The sequence below is a fragment of the Nomascus leucogenys genome, chromosome 8, assembly GCF_006542625.1.
Source record: "Nomascus leucogenys isolate Asia chromosome 8, Asia_NLE_v1, whole genome shotgun sequence".
NCBI classification, from domain to species: domain Eukaryota; kingdom Metazoa; phylum Chordata; class Mammalia; order Primates; family Hylobatidae; genus Nomascus; species Nomascus leucogenys.
Window position 1 is genome coordinate 89,855,575 of NC_044388.1, and position 21,857 is coordinate 89,877,431.

The following is a 21,857-nucleotide window of genomic DNA, read 5'->3' on the forward strand; positions in this document are numbered from 1 at the left end:
CTATTTATTATTTATCTAGGAATAGCTTTATTTAGCTTTCATTTATGAAGGACAGCTTTGCTTAATATGAATACTTTAATAGTTTTTTTCCTCAGTTTGTTTGTTTTGTTTTGTTGAGACGGAGTCTTGCTCTGTTGCCCAGGCTGGAGTGCAGTGGCATGATCTTGGCTCACTGCAACCTCCGCCTCCTGGGTTCAAGTCATTCTCCTGCCTCAGCCTCCTGAGTAGCTGGGATTACAGGCATGAGCCACCGTGCCCAGCTAATTTTTGTATTTTTAGTGGAGACGGGGTTTCACCATGTTGGTCAGGCTGGTGTTGAACTCCTGACCTTGTGATCTGCTGGCCTTGGCCTCCCATAGTGCTGGGATTACAGGTATGAGCCACCGTTCCCAGCATTTTTTCCCAGTATTTTTAATATGTCCTTTTGGTCTTCATTATTTTAGATGAAAATCAGGAATTAAAAGTATTGTACTTTCCTGTACATAGTGAATCATTTTTCTCTTTCTGCTTTTAAGATTTTCTTTGTCTTTGAACACTTTGACTATGATATGTTTAGATGTGGATCTTTTTGTATTTATCCTACTTGAAGTTTATTGTGCCTCTGTGCTATCTTAATTTTTTTTCTCGAAGTTGGAGTTTTCTACCATTATTTCTTTTTTATCATCTTTGCAGATTTATTTCTGTGCACATATACATATACAAATATTTTTACAAGAATAGGGTCATACCATGAATACCACCCATAATGGTATCTCGATTGTCAATATAGGTGTGTGTAATTAAGACTGTGTAGCCTTCCACTGTGGATGTACCAAAATGTATTTAATTCCCTGTCACTGGACACTTTTGTTTCACTAATATGTAGACACTGTGTAAGCAATGTCTCAACATCTCTGCACCTCTATTTTTGGTATAAGTACTTCCTTAGGATGAAGTCCCAGAAATGGAATTGCAAGGTATAAAAGATTATTAATGTTTTTTAAGGCTCTAAGATGCCTTTACAGTGTATCTGTTACATCCTGCTTCCACACAAATTATTCTGTATAGCCAGTACCCAAGCTGCAGCTCTCAGCCCAGGTGAAGACAGCCAGGATGCCCCAGTCAATGCTCTTGCCCAGTCTGTCAGCCTTCAGGTAGTTTAGGAGCTGAGGCATACCTGGAATTCAAACATTCTCTTGGCATCACAAAGGATATTCTCTGGAATATCCTTTTCTTGAGGAATATTTTCACCAGAAATCCAGATGGGGGCAATACCTCTGCCATATCTGAGAATCTGTTCTGGTTCAAGGGCTATCTGAGTTTTGAACTTCTGAAAAATTTTATCTTTCCTGGATTCATGTTTTGCCATGCAATCCAGTTCTTCTTCAAGTGTGTCACCCATGCTCCCTATAATCTCTGAGTAATCTTCCTTTTCCACAACCTCAGGTGTAATCTTCATCTTCTGTTTCTACTACAATTGCAGATTCTGGAAAAAGGAAGTCGTGGTCTGGAATTATATGATCCAAAGCATCTGGTTGTGTACAAGCCTGCTTATGTGCCAATCTCCGGTCTAGGGTCTGATGCTCCCTGCTGCAGTAATACGCTTTGTGGCATCTGGAGCACGTTTGGGGGCCTAAACAGCCACAAACCCTGCAGAGGTGAGCACCAGACTTAAGTTAGAGACACACTGATTGTCCTGTTTCTGGGGGAGGATTCTCAGAAGGTGGGCCCATATGAGTAAAAATCATTTTTCCTGGGTAGCTGATTGGTAAAAACTCACAGGCCAGCACAGCATGGCGGCTCACAGCAGCAGAAGAGGAAGATTCCGGGGTTGAAGTGTGTCGGTGTGGCCGGGCAGCAGCGCGTACACCTGCAGCAGGAAGGAGAGTGAGCGGCTGCACAGGGTGCAGGCCAAGGTCCGGGGCCCAGCAGCCCGGCCGCCCCCAGCCATGCCGGCCACCCGCCCCTCTACCATCAGTTCTTCAAATTTTTTCTTCCTTTTTCTTCTCTCCTCTCATTCTGGGACTACCATTGTATGTGTGTTGATATACTTGATGTTTTCCCAAAAGTCTTTAAGGCTGTATTCATTTTTCTTCAATTTTTATCTTCAAGGTCACTGATTCATTCTTTTGCCATCATGAATCTTCTGTTAAAGTCCTCTAGGTGAATTTCTCATTTCAGTTATTATGTCTTCAACTCCAGAATTTCTCTTTGGTTCTTTTCAATAATTCCTGTCTGTTTATTGAGATTGTCTATTTGTTGATTCAATGTTTCTATACTTTAATTTTTTAAATGTGATTTTTTTTAGCCCTTTAAGCATATTTAAATAGCTGCTTTGATGTCTGTCTGATAAATCAAATGCCTAGAATCACTCAGAGGGAGTTTCTATCATTTCCCCTTTTTGTTTAGCATGAGTCATATTTTCTTTCTTTGCATATTTCATTTTTGTTGGTGGTGTTTTTGAAAACTGAAGATTCTAGTTATATATTGTAGCAACTCTGGATTCTGTATTTCCCCCCCTGAAGGTTTGTTCTTTTTAAAATTTGTTCACTGTTTAGTAACCTACCTGAGTTAAATCTATCTCCCCAGTAATATGGAGCTGCTGATATCTCTGCCCAGATTTTTTTTTTAATTCTTGTTTTCCTTTTTAAGACCGACTTCTTAAGGCTCATGCCTGTGTCTGTGTAGCCCACTAGTCAGCTAATGATAGGACAGAGGTTGTGCTGAAGTGCCTCAAGCAAGTAAGGATTCTGTCTTGTGCTGAAATCTGTGTGTGGGTAAGGGAATAGATTCAAAGTTTAGGCCATTGTTAAGTCGACTCCAGCATTTTAATTTCAGCTAGGCCCTTCTGGGTCTCCTGTGCACATGTGTCCAGCCTCAGGGTCAGCCAGGATTGTGTACATAGTTTGTACCCTCTTTGGTCTCTGCTGCTCATATGTGCACCCTCAGCCAGGAATATGCTTGCCTTAACCGTGACTGTAATCTCAGACAAGAAGAGCCATTGGCTCTCCCTCCTCACTTGATGCCAGGATAATCACTTTCACCAGTGCTGCTGGATATGGGTACCTATTGCTCCAAATTGAATAAGTGTAGCTGTCTGTCCTCATGGACCTGCCATATCCTGGCAGAATCTCAGAACCAACTAAGCTGGGAAGAAGGTAGAAGTTAGGATCAGCCCCAGGTAAAGACACGACACTTCCACTGTTCTTACCCAAAGTTCAATAGTTTTTCAAACATAAATGCTTCTGGAATTGTGTGCCTTTAGTTGATTTCAAGAGGAGTGAAAGGGTTGTTTTATCAGTTTTGTCCGGCTTTATGGGTACTTTTTGGGGAAAATATTTGCTGTTCTCCTTCCTATACCATAGCCAGAAGTTTGAAATCTCAGGCTATAATTTTATACCCAGGTTAACTAACCCTGGTCATGTGTTCTTACTATGCCGTGTGGCCTCCCTTATGTTGCTTTAGCATCTGACAATTTACAAAGGTTTTTTTCACAAGTATTACCTAGTACCTGGGACAACTCTGTAACATTTTTGTTTCTGTTTTTGCTTTTTCTAGTTTTAGAGCTGAAGCAATTGAAGTATAAGAGATACTGGAGATAAATATTTACAAAGAGAAAACTTGAGTTTGGAGAGAAGGACATTAACCAAGAATGTAAAACGAATCAACGACTGTGCCAGAATAGGAACCTGGGTCTTCCGTTTCCCAGCTGAGGGTCTTTGTGCATCACCCACTCGCTTTCTTTTGGAAGAGGACTGGGGATAAAAATACTCCTCATCCCTCCTCCACCCTACCTCCATCATGGCTTTACTGGTATGAGGAAAAACACAAGTCAAAGGGCAATAGACCATTGTCACTCCCTGCCCCTAGAGGGTGCTGCTCTTTCTATAACATGAACAAAGGTTGCCTAGAAAGGTGATTTAAGTGTGAAAGCATTTTTGGCAATTATGGCAATTGCATACATTCTTTCAATAGAATTCTAGCTGGATTAACCTCTCTTTAGTATATGGCTATTAATAATTTATATTATCTTTGATAATATAATTCTGTTTAAGGTGTCCATTAACATTGCTTTTTCTCAGGGACTTTCCGTCAACTCCTGGGTTTTAGTTGTAGTTTGTAGCAGCCTATTGAAGCATTCATGAGTGAGGATTTAATCAGGCAATTTTTGCAAAAATGAAGATCAGTTTTCAATGAAAGGAGATGACAAAATATTATAGTATTAAAATAAGTAGATATCTGTGTATCGTAGTTACAAAATGAAAAATAAAAATCCTTCCAAACTGCTCTGATATTCCTCCTGCCTCAAAAATATGGGCTTTCTGATTCTTCTGGGGGGCAGATTTCTTTGTTTTGCTGTGATTTTTTTTTGACGGGGAAACTTATTCTTTTTGTTTAAGTACAAATGTCAAGTTCAAAATGGAATGTGTGGTGGACATTCTCTGGTTGCCCCCTAGACTCTCTGCCCTTCTCTGCCTTACTCTGTGCCCAAAGAGGTGACCTCTTAGGACTGTAACAATTAGCTCCCCTGCCCTTTGGCTTCTGGATGATTTGACCAATGAAGGTACTGGCAGGAAAACAGCATAGGAGGAGAGAGAGGTCGGTGGATTTGCTCCCCTAGCTCTTTTGCTGCTAGCTGTGGTTTGGCAGTGCCCTGATGCCTCCCCTAAAGACACAGGTCCTGTTGGGGGCCTTCTCCTATAGCTACAGGTCTCATCAGGTCCAGGTAAGGGCTCTTTCCCTCTACCTGTTCTGGCCCCGGGGTGGAAATGGCTTTGCACTGTTGCTAGTCCCTGGTGCTTGATTGGCCTCTGTTGCTTTGCCCTAGTCCTGCTCTCAGGTCTGTAAATAAACACTTGATGAACTTGCATGCCATTCATCCCGTTTGAGTGCTGGGAACTGCTAGACTCAGCCTGATACAGCAAGCTTGCATTTGTAAAAAAAAAAAAAAAAAAAAAAAAGAGAGAGAGAAAGAAAAAGAAGAGGGCCCATGAGGGTATCCTGAGACCAGCTTTGGTCTTAGCTCAGGCACTATTTTGCCATATGACCTTGAGTAAGTCCTTTCTTCTCTCTGACTTTCAAATGGCTCATCTGTAAAAAGAGCAGCTAGGCCAGGCGCGGTGGCTCATGCCTATAATCCCAGCACTCTGAGGGGCCGAGGTGGGCAGATCACCTGAGCTCAGGAGTTCGAGACCAGCCTGGTCAACATGGTGAAACTCCATCTCTACTAAAACTACAAAAATTAGCCGGGTGTGGAGACACACAGCTGTAGTCCCAGATACTCAGGGGGCTGAGGCAGGAGAATCGCTTGAACCCGGGAGGTGGAGGTTGCAGTGAGCTGAGATCTTGCCACTGCACTCCAGCCTGGGTGGTAGAGTGAGACTCCATCCAAAAAAAAAAAAAAAAGCAGTTGGACAAAACCAGAGGCCAGAGGCCTTTGCACAGTTTTTTGCTCATGTGCCACCAAACACATTCTGAAAAACTACATAATCAAATATTTTTTAAATTTTTCATCATGGTTTTAAATAGTTGTAAAGGGTGTAACATTCTCTGTATTGTAAATATTAATGTTTAAAATTAAACTGCTAACATCACTCCTTTAAATATATCCAATGGAATTTAAATATCACAGTAATTTTATACCCACCATCATCCATTGAAAAATTGATGAACAAACTCTCCTTTCACAGTTAGAAATTTTATGTTCCTCTTTCTCCTTTAAATCATTATTTCCATTCTACTTTCCCCATAGAATTTTATAGGAATGTCATATATTTTTTCTGCTGGTAAGTCTCATATGGATCATCATGTCATAATATCTAAATCAAAAATACGTTTGTAGGCAAAATTTTCAGAATTTTTCTATTTCCTGGGATAATAAGGCTTTAAGGGTTAAACATTTTTCTGAATTGAGATATCAACGCAATAAATTTTGGGATACAACTGATTAAAATTTAGATAATTGTTAAACAGAAAATGTAAAATTAATGGGAATTCATCTCTCACTGAGATGACTGGGGAAGGGTCTGGGGAATCTTGATTAAAAGAACGTTAACTTTCCAACATTTGCCCTCAGACCTCTGTTTGGTGCCCTCTCTCCCCCTACCTCCAACTCAGGTTTTTTCCCTCTCCAGGCAATGTCTCACGGTAAGGTTTGGGATGGATAAGAGACACACCTTTACTGTATCAAAGGGGAGAAGGGTAGCTGAGAAAGGGAAGGTGAGAAAGGAAATCCAGGTTCACATTTTCACATGGGAGTTCTCAGGCAGGTCAGTTTTTTTTGTTGTTTGTTTTTTTTGTTTGTTTGTTTTGGGGTGTGTGTGTGTGTGTGTGTGTGTGTGTGTGTGTGTATGTGTCTTTTGAGACCGAGCCTTGCTGTATCACCCAGGCTGGAGTGCAATGGCATGATCTTGGTTCACTGCAACCTCTGCCTCCTGGGTTCAAGCAATTCTCCTGCCTCAGCCTCCTGAGTAGCTGGGATTACAGGCACGTGGCACCACACCCCACTATTTTTTTTCCTTTTTTTTTTTTCACTTTAAGTTCTGGGATAAATGTACAGAATGTACAGGTTTGTTACATAAGTATACATGTGTTATGGTGGTTTGCTGCACCTATTAACCCATCATCTAGGTTTTAAGCCCCGCATTCATTAGGTATTTGTCCTAATGCTACCCCTCCCCTATGCCCCCACCCCCTGACAGTGAGAACATTTGGTGTTTGGTTTTCTGTTCTTGTGTTACTTTGCTGAGAATGATGGCTTCCAGCTTCATCCATGTCCCCGCAAAGGACATGAACTTATCAGTTTTTATGGCTGCGTAGTATTCCATGGTGTATATGTGCCACATTTTCTTTATCCAGTCTATCATTGATGGGTATTTGGGTTGGTTCCAAGTCCTTGCTATTGTAAATAGCACTGCAATAAACATATGTGTGCATATGTCTTTATAGTGGAATTATTTATAATCCTTTGGGTATATACCCAGTAATGGAATTGCTGGATCAAATGGTATTTCTGGCTCTAGATCCTTGAGGAATCACCACATTGTCTTCCACAATGGTTGAATTAATTTACACTCCCACCAACAGTGTAAAAGCATTCTTATTTCTCCACAGCCTCTCCAGCATCTGTTGTTTCCTGACTTTTTAATAATTGCCATTCTAACTGGTGTGAGATCACACCCGGCTAATTTTTGTATTTTTAGTAGAGACAGGGTTTCACAATGTTGGCCAGGCTGGTCTCGAACTCCTAAGTTCAGGTGATCTGCCTGCCTCCCCGTCCCAAAGTGTGGGATTATAGGCATGAGTCACCGCGCCTGGCCTAAGGCAGGTAAGTTTTAGGAAATCGTACACATAGAAGCTGAGAATCTAGAAATGGAGTATCTTAAAACTGTGTGTGGCAACTCTACCTGGGAAATTGTAACCCCTGTGGATGAGCCCCCTAATCTTGAAGGCCACTGGGCTTGGTGGTATCTGAAGGGCACCCCTGAACGAGTAGCTTCACAGAGTCATGTCTCAGAGGGCCAGTTCTGGAGTTAGACTAATGCCCTGTATGACTTGGGCAACTTCCTTCACAGAAGCTTCGTGCCTCAGTTTCCAGTTGAGTTAGACTGATGCTGTATGACTTGGGTAACTTCCTTCACTGAAGCTTCGTGCCTCAGTTTCCTTATGTGTAAATTGGGGATGTATACAGCTCTACCTTACAGGGGATTCTTTAGGAGTTAAGTGAGATAATCGCTTATGAAGCACCCGGTATATGGCAAATGCTCAAAACGGATTCAAAGGATTCAAAAGATTCCTCCCGACTCTGACACACTCTGGGAAAGGGCCCAGGGAACACTGAATCACCTGTTCCTCCATCAAAGTCGTATTTTAAGGCAATGAGCTGCCATTATAAACATCTTGGTGTCCCTGTAATGAAAAGCAGAGTACTCCAGGATCTTTGGCTCATTTTTTTTTATTTGGTGTTTTGTTTTTGGTTTTGGTAAATTTTACTGTCTACTGAGGCTTTTCTGATTTTTCAACATTTATCCACAGGTCTTGACCTTTACTATCTCAGAGAGGTTGATATTTCCAGTGATTCATGCTTTAGAAGCAAGGGGCCATGGATCTCTAAGTCTGGAGACCAGCTTGGCTGTCTTAACAGGGCTCCCCCATTTCTCGGAGAAAGAATTATAACCAGGCTATATGTGCAGGCTGTGTGAGCCCAGAAAATGACAGTTCCTGCTTTCCAGGAATGGGAATAAACAGATATTCAGTGTACTCTCCTGGAAAAACTGAGGTTGCCTGGGGGCCAATTTTGAATCAGGCAATCCAATATTTGAGATTTTTGCCGGAGAAACAAAATGAGACATTGATATGCTAAGAAGTTGCTAACTGAGTCAGTTTTGCTGGCGGCCTGCTCTGATGTGACTTCTGTGCTAACATTATTGCTCAGACACCAGGCCCACACAATGGCTACCCTGCTGACTGCCACTTTGCCACCAGAATGTGGGGCCTCCCTGGCACATCAGCAGGCTGAGTTCTGAATTCTCAGTTTCATTTCCTACTGATATAGCAGAATGCTGCTGTTTTCCTTTTATAAAGAAACCATTGGTTTATATTGCCCCTTATTTGGGTTTCTTCATTACCATCTCTCAGAGCACAGTTTTAATTTATAGAATCTTGGCAGCTTTATCTAAATGATTTCTTATTTTGAAATTTAATTTTATTCTGATATTTTTTAGAAGAATGAAAATTGGTGATGAGTGTGGTAGATCGAATGTATTCATGGTCCCAGTTCTGTATCCCTTCCTGTAATCATGCCTGATGCTGTGTAATTGTGCATATTCTACCAATCTGACTCAGGGTCAGCTATGGGACTTGTCTTTACCAATGGGATGCTAGCAAACGTGATCTAAACAGAGACTTGAAAAGTGTCTGCACAATTGAGCTTGTCTGCTTTCGTTCCTCTGCCATTACCAAGTGCAGGTGCCTGTGCTAGCCTGCTGGAGGATGAGAGACATGTGGACCAGAATCAAGTGGCCCCACTTGTCCCAGTCAACCTAGATTAGCTAAGAACCAGCTAAGCCCAGATATGTAAGCAAGCCCTGCTAAGACAGAAAGAACCTTTCAACAGATCTGTGGACTCGTGAACCAAATTCTTGTTCATTATTTGAAGCCACTGAGTTTTGGGGTTGTTTGTTATATAGCATTGTTGTGATAATAGATAGTGGCTTAGAATACGCAGTGGCAGACCCGCCCTTCCGGGGCAGAATCCAAGGGAACACAGCCCATGCACAACACCTCCCAGGGACTCTGGAAACAGTAATAAACAGAGAAGGAGGGAACCTTACTAAGGAGACTCAAACACTTCCACCGTGTAGGTAGGGGACCCACATCAGTGAGATTCAGCAGAGTAAAGTAAATATAAGTACAGGCTCCAGAGTTGGGCTCCTGGGTCCAAAACCCAGGTTCATTTATGAGCTTCATGTTCTTGAGCAAGTTACTTTACCTTTTTGTGTCTCTGTTTCCTCCCTTGTAAAATAGATAGATACGTCATAAGGTTGTTACGAGGATTAGATTTAAAAATTTTTTTCAATTTATTTTTAATAACACATGTATATATATTGATGGTATACAGCATGATGTTTTGAAATGATGTGGAGTGGCTAAATTGATCTATTTAACAAATGCATCATCTCACATGCTTTTTTTGTGGTGAGAATACTTAAAATCTACTCTCTTGGTGATTTTCTTACCACATTTTCTTTATCCATTCATTTGTTGATGGACAGTTATGTTGATTCCATATCCTGGTTATTATGGATAATGCAGCAGTGAACATGGAAGGGCAGATACCTCTTTGACATACTAATTTAAATTCTTTTGGATCTATATCCAGTTATGGGATTGCTAGATCATATGATAGTTCTATTATTAATTTTTTGAGAAATCTCCATACTGTTTTCCATAATGGCTGGACTAATTTACATCCCCACCAACAGTGTACCAGGGTTGCTTTTTCTCCACATTCTCACCAACACTTATCTTTCATTTTTGTTTTTATAGTAGCCATTCTAATAAGTGTGAGGTGATATCTCATTCTGGTTTTAAGTTGCATTTCCCTGATGATTAGCGATGTCGAGTATTTTTTCATGGACCTGTTGCCCATTTGTAGGTCTTCTTTTGAGAAATGTCTAGGTCCTTTGCTCTTTTTTTTTTTCTCTTTTTTTCTTTTGAGACAGAGTCTTGCTCTGGCACCCAGGCTGGAGTGCGGTGGCGTGATCTCGGCTCATTGCAACCTCCACCTCCCAGGTTCAAGTGATTCTTCTGTCTCAGCCTGCCAAGTAGCTGGGACTACAGGCGCATGCCACCACACCTGGCTAATTTTTTGTATTTTTAGTAGAGACGGGTTTTCACTGTGTTGGCCAGGATGGTCTCGATCTCCTGACCTTGTGATCTGCCCGCCTCAGCCTCCCAAAGTGCTGGGATTACAGGTGTGAGGCACTGTGCCCAGCCCCTTTGCTCATTTTTTAATAGGGTTATTTATTTTATAGCTATTGAGTTATTTGAGTTCCTTACATATCTGGGGTATTAACCCCTCATTGGATGTTTGGTTTGTAAATATTTTCTCCTATTTTTTTAGGTTATCATCATTCTGATGATTGTTTCCTTTGCTGCACAGGAACTTTTTAGTTTGATGTCATCCCATTTGTCTGTTTTTGCTTTTGTTGCCTATGCTTTTGGTTTCATATCACCAAAAAATTATTATCCATACCAATGTCATGGAATGTTTCTCGTTTTCTTCTAGTAGTCTTACAGTTTCAGGTCTACTTTTAAATGTTTAATCTATTTTGAGTTGATTTTTGCATATGGTGTGAGATAAGGGTCTCATGTCCTTAGGTATGTGGATATCCATTTTCCCGACACCATTTGTTGAAGAGACTGTCCTTTCCCCATTGTGTTCTTGGCATCTTGGTCAAACATCAGTTGATCTTAATGCAGTAGGAATGGCTCAGTGCAAGCCCTAGGTAAGTATTTGTTAAATAAATAAATAAAGCGTGACCTCATTTCTACCCACAGGCTGATCAAGCCTGGAGGATGTCTGGATTGCATTTACATTTTGGTAGGAAGGATATATTTGCATCATGGAGGGGCTGTTTCCCATTTCATGTAGTCAGACATTGACTTCTGAAGAACTGAATGCATACTCAATAGCTCTCAAAAATCTGGGGAAAGACCATGTTTTCCTTTTGAAAACTCATGCTATTGTATCAATATCCTGGGCTCAGTTAATTCATCTTAATATGTTTGGGGGCAGTGCTCAATGTGAGATTTCAGGAAAGGCAGGGGGAATAATGTTATCCATTCTTTAAGAGGCAGGGAAGGGTACACTACATTTCAGAAAGATGTCCATTCCAAATTATTGAAATAAAAGTTTTGATGCTTAGAGAGGTAATCCTCAGCTACTTGAAAAAACTCAGCTAAAAATATTTCTTTCTTTGAAGAATCTCCAAAGCCATGACTGTATTGCATTATTATTATTATTATTATTATTATTATTATTATTATTATTATTTTGAGACAGAGTCTTGCTCTGTTGCCAAGGCTGGAGGGCAGTGATCTCGGCTCACTGCAACCTCCACTTCCCGGATTCATGTGATTCTCCTGCCTCAGCCTCCCAAGTAGCCGGGATTACAGGCACAGGCCACCACACCCAGCTAATTTTTGTATTTTTGGTAGAGACAGGGTTTCACCATGTTGGCCAGACTGGTCTCCAACTCCTGACCTCAGGTGATCCACTCGCCTTGGCCTCCCAAAATATTGGGATTACAGGCATCAGCCACTGCACCAGACTCCATTATTTTTAAAAGTAACAGATGCAAGTCAAAATCTCATTGTCCTGCTATGGTAAGGAAGGCACAAGGAGTGTGTGTGTGTGTACATGTGTGTGCAGAGAGGTCCTTTCTCCTGAGTAAGAGTCTCTGCTGTCCCAGAGAGAAAAATGAGATTGTGCGATTTGAGCAAGAGCTTAACCTCCATCCTCCTGCTGAGTTCTCTGACCATGCTTTTCTCCATCCCTCCCCTCCTTCTCCCCAGTAGACATAGGTCCTTAACCAGAGCCTTTTGGGAACAGGTAGAAGGTAGAGAGGTTTGAATTGAGTAAAACTGGAAGAATGTAACCATTCCCATGTACCCAGATAATGGAGAGAGGTGTAGCCATCGTCTAGAACTCAATTAAATCCTTATAAGCAATCACATGAAATCTTTAATAGGAGCTCTAAATTGCTAAGAAATTTACTGTTGGTGGGCAACCAGGGGCAAGACTACACCCTTGGCACAAGAGTTGACAAAAGGTCCATGGAAACTGCCTGGATGCTCTTAAGGAACACGAAGGACCTGAAGACCTAGCTGTGATGTTAGCTACTGGGGGGTCACTTATGTCATGGATCATGAAAAGGTCATATTTAATGTACAGTTTTAAATTGAGACGGCACTTTGGGAGGCTGAGGTAAGCAGATCATCTGAGGTCAGGAGTTCAAGACCAGCCTGGCCAACATGGTGAAACCCTGTCTGTACTAAAAATACAAAAAAAAAAAAAAAAATCACCTGGGCCTGGTGGCGGGCGCCTGTAATTCCAGCTATTCGGGAGACTGAGGCAGGAGAATCACTTGAACCTGGGAGGCAGGGGTTGCAGTGAGTGGAGACTGCACCATTGCACTCCCGCCTGGGCAACAAGAGTGAAACTCCATCTCATACAAAACAAAAAAAAAAGAGATTCTCTGGTTCATTCTTTATAGCTGTCTTAAAAACTACCCCCAAATATAATGGCTTTAAATAACAACCATTTTATTATGCTTCTGAATTCTTGGCCAGGAATTTGGACAGGGTGTGGAGGAGCTGACTTGTCTCTGCTCCACAATGTTTGGGACCAGGGGACTTAATGGCTGGGAGGTGAGTCAAAAGCTGAGGACTAGAATGATCTGGAATCTCTTCATTCACTGAGTGCCTGAGCAGGGAGGACTCAAAGACTAAGACTGTGAATTAGTTCTCTAATTAGTAGCAAATTATTACACACGATGGTTTAGAACAATACACATTTATTATCCCACAATTTGGATGGGGAGGACTCTGCTCATGAGGTTGCAATCAAGGGCTAGTGTTTCATTGCAGGCTCAACAGGAGAAGGATATGCTTCTAAGCTCACTTACATAGTTGTTGGCAGGATTCAATTCCTTTTGGGTTGCTGGACTGAGGGTTAAGGTTCCTGGTTTCCTGCTAGGCAGAGGCTGTCCTCAGTTCCTTGACATGTGAAACTCCCATGCACGCCCACTTGTTTCATCAAAAGTGGCAAGACAGAGTCCACTAGGCAGATGGGAGGTATAATCTCGTGTAACATAGTCACAAAAGGGACATCCCCTCACCTTAACAGTGTTCCACTGATTAGAAGCAAGTTATGGTCTCACCCTCACCAAGAGGAGAGGATTATGCAAGGGTGAATACCAGGAGATGAGGGTAAGGGGAGGGGGGCATCTTAGAGTCCTTCTGCCACAGATGCCCACCAGAGTGGCTACACATGGCCTCTCAACATGGCTTAGCTTCCTCACAACATGGCAGCCTCAGGGAAGTTGGACTTCTTACAGAACAGCTCAGGGATCCAAGTATGAGCAATCTAATGAAAAAAGTGGAAGCAACATTGTCTTTTCCTAGACTTCCATAGTCTAGGAGGTTACTCCTTATCACTTCCACAGTGGTCTATGGGTTGAAGCAGTTGCAGTTCCATCCAAATTCAAGTGGAGGAGAATTAGATTGCAGCCCTTGAGGAAGAAAGACGAGGTTACATTGTAGGAGCACGTGGAATGGCTGATGTTGTCCCAGCTATCTTTGTTTTCTGCCAGTCAGCTTTATGTGGACAATAAAAGGATGACACGATAAAAGGAAGTATGACCTGCTAAGGTTGACGATATAAATGATTACTCAAGCAATGATACTATGGATAGTGAAAGGGGTGCTATTAGTAAATACGCTGAGACAACAGGCATAAACCAGAACTGGCCAGGGCAAACTAGGATGCCCGGTTAGCCTAGACCTGCCAATATTCTCTCTGTTCCCACAGGCTGTGGGGAAGTAGTGTCACTTTATCAGGTGGACTTAGCTTGGGAATCCCAAATGTTATCCAGCAGGGATAAGCACAGTGGTTCTTCACAACAGTGGGGCTAAGAGCACTGTGGAGAGGCCCATTATGAGAAGGAACATGCAGTCAGGAAGGTGACTGAGGAGGAATGCAAGACAAATATTTTTCAGTTACAAGCGACAGAGTCTTTCCTTAAATTATTTTAACAGAAACAAAACAAAACAAAGCAAGCAAAAAGAATATGGACTGACACACATAACTAAAAAGTTCAAAGAACTACAGCTTCAGGTCTGGCTGGATCTAGGGGTTCTAACCATGTCATTGGGACTGTGTCTTCCCATAGCTGGGCTCTGCTTTCCTCTGTGTCAGCTGAATTCAGGCAAGCTCTTTCCACATGGCACCCTTTGGTTCCTCTAAACTTAAACTATATCCTCGCAGTCATCTCAAAGGAAAAGAAAACTTTCCATTCAAACTCTTAAATCTGGATCTCATTGGCTTGGCCTGTCATATGACCATCTTGCCAAGGGGATGGCATACATGATTAGCCAGGCCTGGGTCATTTGCTGATGGCACTCAGGGGTAGAGCAAGTCCACCCAGAACACATCGACTGAGCAAGAGAGAAGGCTTTTTTCTCTAAGAAAAATTGAGACACTGTCACCAGAAGGGGGGGAATGGAGAACAGATGCCCTCTATAGCCCTGTTTCCCAATAAACTAAAAAAGAGGGTAACCTTCAAGGAGGAAGAGAGAAATCCACCTTTAGATTATAACTGCCCAGATGCTAGACCTGGCCAATTCTGGCATTTACTTCTCATGCCAGCAATAGGAAGTCAGTAAAATTAGTTGTCTCATCACCCTTTGACAGGTGCAGAAAATGCAGCATATTGGCAGAGGAGGAGGGTAGATTTATCAGTTATCTATTGCCACAATAATGCTGTGTAACAAATCACCTCCAAAACTCAGTTACAAAAAACAATAAGCATTTACTTAGCTCTTGAGTCTGCGGGTTGGAGATTTAATCTGGATAGTTCCTCTAGTCTGCTTTGAGCTCTCTCACTCTCTGGGGGTAGCTGGCTGTTGGTGGGGGGGTCACACATGTGGTGATCAGCTAGAATAACTAAACTCCATTTCACTTTTCTCTCCTATTCTTCCAGCAGACTAGCTTGGGTATACAGTTGTCCCTGGATATTTATGAAGAATTGGTTCCAGGACCTCCACAGAAAACAAAATCTACAGATGCTCAAGGCCCTTATATAAAATGTTATCATATTTGCCTATAACCTATGCACATCCGCCTGTAAATTTTAAATCGTTTCCAGATTACTTACAATACCTAACACAATGTAATGCTATGTAAATAGTTGTTATTCTGTATTGTTTAGGGAATAATGACAAGAAAAAAATCTGTACATGCCCAGTACAGATGCAACCATCATAGGCCTAACTATATTTTCAATCCATGGTTGGTTGAATCTACAAATGTGGAACCCATGGATACGAGGGACAACTATATTCTCACGGTGAAGGCATAAGGGCAAAAGCAAGTGCAAATTCAGTTGCACAAGCACTTTTATTTTTATTTAGTTATTTTTTTGAGATGGAGTCTCATGCTGTCGCCCAGGCTGGAGTTCAGTGGTGTGATCACAGCTCACTGCAGCCTCAAGCTCTTGGGCTAAAGTCATCTTTCCACCTCAGCCTCCTGAGTAGCTGGGACCACAGGTGTGCACCCCTATGCCTGGCTAATTTTTAAATTTTTTGTAGAGACAGGGTCTCACCCTGTTGCCCAGGCTGGTGTTGAACTCTTGGCTTCAAGCAATCCTCTTGCCTCGGTCTCTCAAAGTGTTGAGATTACAAGTGTGAGCCACTGTGCTTGACCTGCACAAGCACTTTGAAAGTCTCTTCTTATGTGAAATTTGCTAACATCCCACTGTCCAAAGTCACATAGCCAAACTGGGATTCAAGGAATGGGAAATAGAGTCTATCTTTTTAGTGAGACCTGCAAAGTCACATGACAAAAAGGGCTAGATTCGAGGAGGTATGCAGAATTGGTGCCTTTAATGCAATCAATTTCCCACAAAACAAAGAGGGCAGGGTAACTTCTTATGATTCTTTAAGGTTGCTAAATATAGATGTATGGATTTTGTTTCTCAACAGAGTTAGCATGAAATTCAGAAAGGATCAATCATCATTCTACCTCTATTAAAGCAGCTTTTAAAAACAGTCTTTAGCCACTGTAGAAAATGTTATGGTGATTCCTCAAAAAGTAAGAAATAGAATGACCATAAGATCCAACAACTCGACTTCTGAGTATCTACCCAAAAGAATTGAAAGCAGAGAACTGAACAGATACTTACACATGAATATTCATAGCAACATTATTCACAATAGGTAAAAGGTAGAAACAACCCAAGTGTCCATCAATGGATGAATGGATAAACGACATGTGGTATAGCCATACAATGAAATATTATTCAGCCTTAAAAAGGAATGGAATTCTGATACATACTACAACATGAATGAATCTTTAAGATTCATTGTGCTAGTGAAATGAGCCAGATACAAAAGGACAAATATTGTGTGGTTCCCCTTATATGAGAGTGCTTAGAATAGTCAAATTCATAGAGTGATAGAAAGTAGTACAGTAGTTGCCAGGGGCAGGTAGGAGGAATGGGAAGTTAGTGTTTAATAGGTGTAGTGTTTCCATTTGGGATGATGAAAAATTACGAAGATGAATAGTGATGGTTACACAACAATGTGAATGCACTTCATATCACTGAACTGTACACTTACAATGTTTAAAATGGTAAATTTTATGTTATATATATTCTTGCACAATTTTTTTTTTTTAATTTTGAGACAGAGTTCCGCTCTTGTTGCCCAGGCTGGAGTGCAGTGGCACGATCTCGGCTCACTGCAACCTCTGCCTCCCGGATTCTCCTGCCTTAGCCTCCCTAGTAGCTGGGATGACAGGCACCTGCCACCACACCCAGCTACTTTTTTGTATTTTTAGTAGAGATGGGGTTTCACCACATTGGCCAGGTGGGTCTCGAACTCCTGACCTCAGGTGATCTGCCCGCCTCAACCTCCCAAAGTGCTGGGATTACAGGTGTGAGCCACCGTGCCCGGTCTCACAATTTTTTTTAAAGTTCCTTCTCTTGATGTTGCTATTCAAAGTTTTGGTTGCGCCAACAATCAATCAACTAATATTGTTTTGCTGCCTTACCTAATAATTGTAGTGAGCTGTGCTGGCCATAAAGAAATCATTTGCTCAGTCCCTTTCTTCAATGACCTCACAGTTAAGTTGGGAGAATGGAATGTTAAAATAGAATAGCAAGGCCCAAAGAGTTTAAGAACCAATAATACAAGGCAAGGCGGTAACCACACCAATGATGGGCCAGTGACTACCACAGAACCTGAGAGGCAGGGAGCTTTTAAAAATTCAAATATCCAGATTCCGCCTGGATCAGAAACTTGAGATTGAAGAGAAGCCGGAAAACTTGTACTTTTCAAAAGCTCCCAGGAAATTCAGATGCCTAGCCAGGGTTAGAGAATCCCTCTAAACTCTACACAACAAAATTAATTTTAGGGGGGGAAAAAACCTGTTTGAAGAATTACAGCTTACTGGGAACACTGGAAATTGCAAAACTTATAATAACTTTTACCTGGTAGAAATAAGCAAGAGAAAATAAAACACAAAGACTAACACTGCGTCCAGTAAATATTGACTAAACATTGGTGGAAGACCCTACATCTGCATGACAAAATTGAGATCATAAAATTTGCCTAGGAAAATTGGACCTCATGGGAATAACAGCTACGAAAGAACATATTCATGATACGAAGAAAGATAATCGCAAATTTTGATGTTGACAAGCCACTGATCAATGAATCAAATTTTTTTCCGTTGAATATGCAATGAAAAGACTCCGTTCTGATGAAAATAATTTCAGTGTAGGCTTCTAGCTTTTTCAAACATATCAAATATTTCACTTTTGTTAACTTGTTATTTTGAAATAATTTCAAAAGTATAGAACAGTTGTAAGAATTGGACAAACACCTTTTGCATACCCTTTGTTCAAATTTGCCAATTCATATTCAGTCACATATAATTCCTTTATCTTATAATATATGTATGCATATAGATATATACATATGTGTATATATTTTTTGAGAGTTGCAGATAATCATGTGCCATTCCATCAAAAGTGTGTACTTTCTAAGAGTGAGAAGATGATTTTACACAACCAGAAAATGACGATCAATCCAGAAATTTAACATGAATACATACTATTCTCTAATATACAACTATATTCAAATTTCACCAATTGTCCACAAAATGTCCTTTATAGTAATTTTTTTCCCACTCTGATCCAGGAGCAAAAAAAAAAAAAAATGGTTCAAGATCACTTTTTGCATTTAGTTGTCATACTTATCTCTTTAGTCTCCTTTAATTTGAAACAGTTCCTTGGTCTTTCTTTGTCTTTCATAACATTGACATTTTTGCAGAATACAGGCCAGTTGTTCTGTAGAATGTCCCTTGGTCTGGATTTGTCTGATGTTTCCTCATGATTAGATTTGGGTTATGCATTTTTGGCAGGAATTCTGTGTAAGCACTGTTGGTTGTCGGTGCATCCCATCAAGAGTCACATCCTGGCAGTTTGTCCAATTACTGGTGAAAGAAACATTCCATTTTACTTTTCTATGCCTCACTCCCCTCATCTGCTAATGGAGATAACTGAGGGACATAGCTGGATGGCTTCATGGCTGAGCTGTCATTCCAACATGCCCTGCCCACTGGATAGTTTTGCAGATGGAAGCTGTTGATATCAACATCATCATTAATATCACCATCTCGACTATCTAGGATACCTACTGTGTGCTGGCATTCATTGTTTTTTTCTAACCCTCATGTAAAACATGCACGTCTGTGTCATTATCCCCATTTAACAGTTAAGGAAACTGGGGCTCAGAGACAGTGGTGTGATGTGCTCGGGATCACATGGCTGGAAAGGGACTGAGCTGGGATTGGAACCAAGTTGGGTCTGAGTCCAGACAGAGCCTGTGCCCTGTACTATGACACATTGTAATTGCATCCACAAGTGTGTTTCTCAGCAGAAAGGATGGATTATTAAAGCCTCCTTTAGGAGCACCAGATGGTGAAGGAGGAAACGAGGTGGACAAACTCTTGCCGTCTTTATTCCTTTTCTTTTTTCCTCATGGCCTGGGTCCATATCCTTGCTGAGATCCAGCTGAATTAAAATCAGTACTACTGCCATAGTGGGGGGCACTGCCAACTGGATTTGGGGAAGCTGCCTTCAAAGCTGACTTTGCTCCCTTTTCGGCTGTCTAGCCCTGCTCAAGTGAGGTGACTCCACCCTCATCCCATCCCAGAGCCTGAGTTTCCTTATACATGTTGAAGTCGATATGGGCTGGAAATGGTAATCATAATTGCCATGCATTGGGTGCATAACATGAATTAAGGCTTTAAATAACCGTGTGGTGTTAGGTACCTTATTTTGCCCAATTTTACAGATGAGAAAAACTGAGGCTTTTATAGTGGCTAACGTTACAATCTGCACAGGTCTAAGTGCAGAGACTAGATGAGATCTTCACTAGGATGCCAGGCTTTCTCTAGGCTTCAAGGGCTGGCAGTCTCCATGGAATAGGTTTATGAAACATAAGAAGCATTTATTGTTGACTCCTGGGATGGGCTACATAGATTTTTGCCTCAGTGCTGATTTCTTATCTGGGCGATCAGTTTGATCTCTTTCTTTCTATTTGCCAGTATCTTGTCCTGGATCTTCTTTCTCTCCGTTGTCCCTTCTGACTCACCTCCCTGGGGGACTGCCAAGGCCTAAGGTACCTGCTTCTCTGGAGACTTCCCCATGACCTGCAAGGTCCCTCCTTGAGGGAGTACATTGCTGCTGGTTGATCCCAGCTCCTTCCCAACTTCTCCCTGTGCGGGGATGGGGAGGTAGAGGAATGGAAGAAAAGAAGAAAATTCCGGAGCAAAAGTTGGAATTTTGCACCAGATCAAGACACTTGACCCTTAAAATGGGGGTGACTGTCCTTTCTCTGCCTACTTTGGAGAAATAGTCAATCAAACGAGAAAATGCTGCCAACTTGTTTGATAAATTGCTAAGGAATTTTCTAAGACCGGATTGTGTGATTTTTTTTCCCCCTTTGTATAGAGACTTGAAAGCCCAAGTCACTCTGGCTGGGCTGTCACAAGAGAGCATTTCCCTTGTGTTTTAGGCTTAAGGAAAAATAACTCAGCTTGAGGAAGAAAACACCATTTCGTGAAGTCTTAGCCTTCATTCTTTTCCATGCCCTTTCAAGCCGACTGTTTCTCTATAAAGGCAACTTCTCCACCAAGACCTACCCACCAGATCTTAGCCAAGCCCCCATGGGACCCAAAGGCTTCTTCTGAGGCAGCTCCCACCACCTGCTTGTGACACAAGTTTGACATCTGCCCAACACCTACTAGAAAAAGCTTCAGCATCGTAACCTCCTGGGTTTTTCAAATGTTGCCAAACTCTAGCACAAAGAAATGCAGCTTTGGTGTCTCTCCACATCACCTCCCCAGTCTCAGCGAACCCTCACGGTCCTCTATGAGCAACATTGGAGGGTTCTGCTCAGCCCCCCACGTCCCTTCTCTCAAGGCTGGGTCTCAAGAGGCTCTGTGTGTTTTGTGACCCTGACATCTTTGGCCGTAGAGGATCAGCTCCTGGTGGCACCTGAGCCAAGCTTGACTCCCTCCGTTCTCTCTCCTGGATTTGGATTGAGCACAGAGACTCCAGTCAGTACTTGCTGCACTGAGAGGATGGTATGCTGACCATTTTGACTTCGTGCCCAGGGAAGCAGAGACGACCCCCAACCCGGAGAGAGAGTGGGAAGGAGGGAGAAGTTAGGACTGAGATGTCAAGAGACCTGTGGCCCAGAGTGATGGAGAGAGAAAGCCCAGGTCCTGAAACTTTTCTAGTTCCTGGCTCCGAATCCCCCCGAGGCTTTGTTTCATTTCCTGCCCTTGGGTACCATGATCCACCTTCTAATTTTCCTTTTTTTTCTGTTTGTTTAGCGTGATTTCTTTTCTATTGGTTACAACTGAAAGAGTGTTGATAAGACTGGTAGGTTTTAGAATCCCCATTTTTCAAAGACAGACACTAAAGCTCAGCGATGAAGCCCTGAGGCCAGGATCACCCGGGTAGTGAGGGGCAGGGGAGATTCCACCTGCCGACGTGTGTGCTTTCTCTACACGAGACGCTTTCTTTTTTTTTTTTGAGACGGAGTCTCACTCCGTCGTCCAGGCTGGAGTGCAGTGGCGCGATCTCGGCTCACTGCAAGCTCCGCCTCCCGGGTTCATGCCATTCTCCTGCCTCAGCCTCCCGAGTAGCTGGGACTACAGGCGCCCGCCACCATGCCCAGCTAATTTTTTGTATTTTTAATAGAGACGGGATTTCACCATGTTAGCCAGGATGGTCTCGATCTCCTGACCTCGCTATACCAGACACTTTCTGAGGACTTTACGCGTTACATCATTTAATCCTCAGAGCACCCCATGAGGTAGATAAAACTGTTAGCATCATTTTATTTATTTTACTTTATTTTATTTCTTTTTATTTTATTTTATTTTGAGACAGAGTCTCGCTCTGTCGCCCAGGCTGGAGTGCAGTGGCTTGATCTTGGCTCACCGCAACCTCCGCCTCCGGGTTCAAGTGATTCTCTTGCCTCAGCCTCCTGAGTAGCTGGGACTACAGGCGCATGCC

At 42.1% G+C, this 21,857-nt stretch overlaps 1 pseudogene; it reads right to left on the reverse strand.

Moving 5' to 3' along the window:
* Nucleotides 1-998: 998 nt before the first annotated feature.
* LOC100586260 lies at nt 999-20,593 on the reverse strand (annotated as a pseudogene).
* Between the last annotated feature and the right edge of the window lie 1,264 nt (nt 20,594-21,857).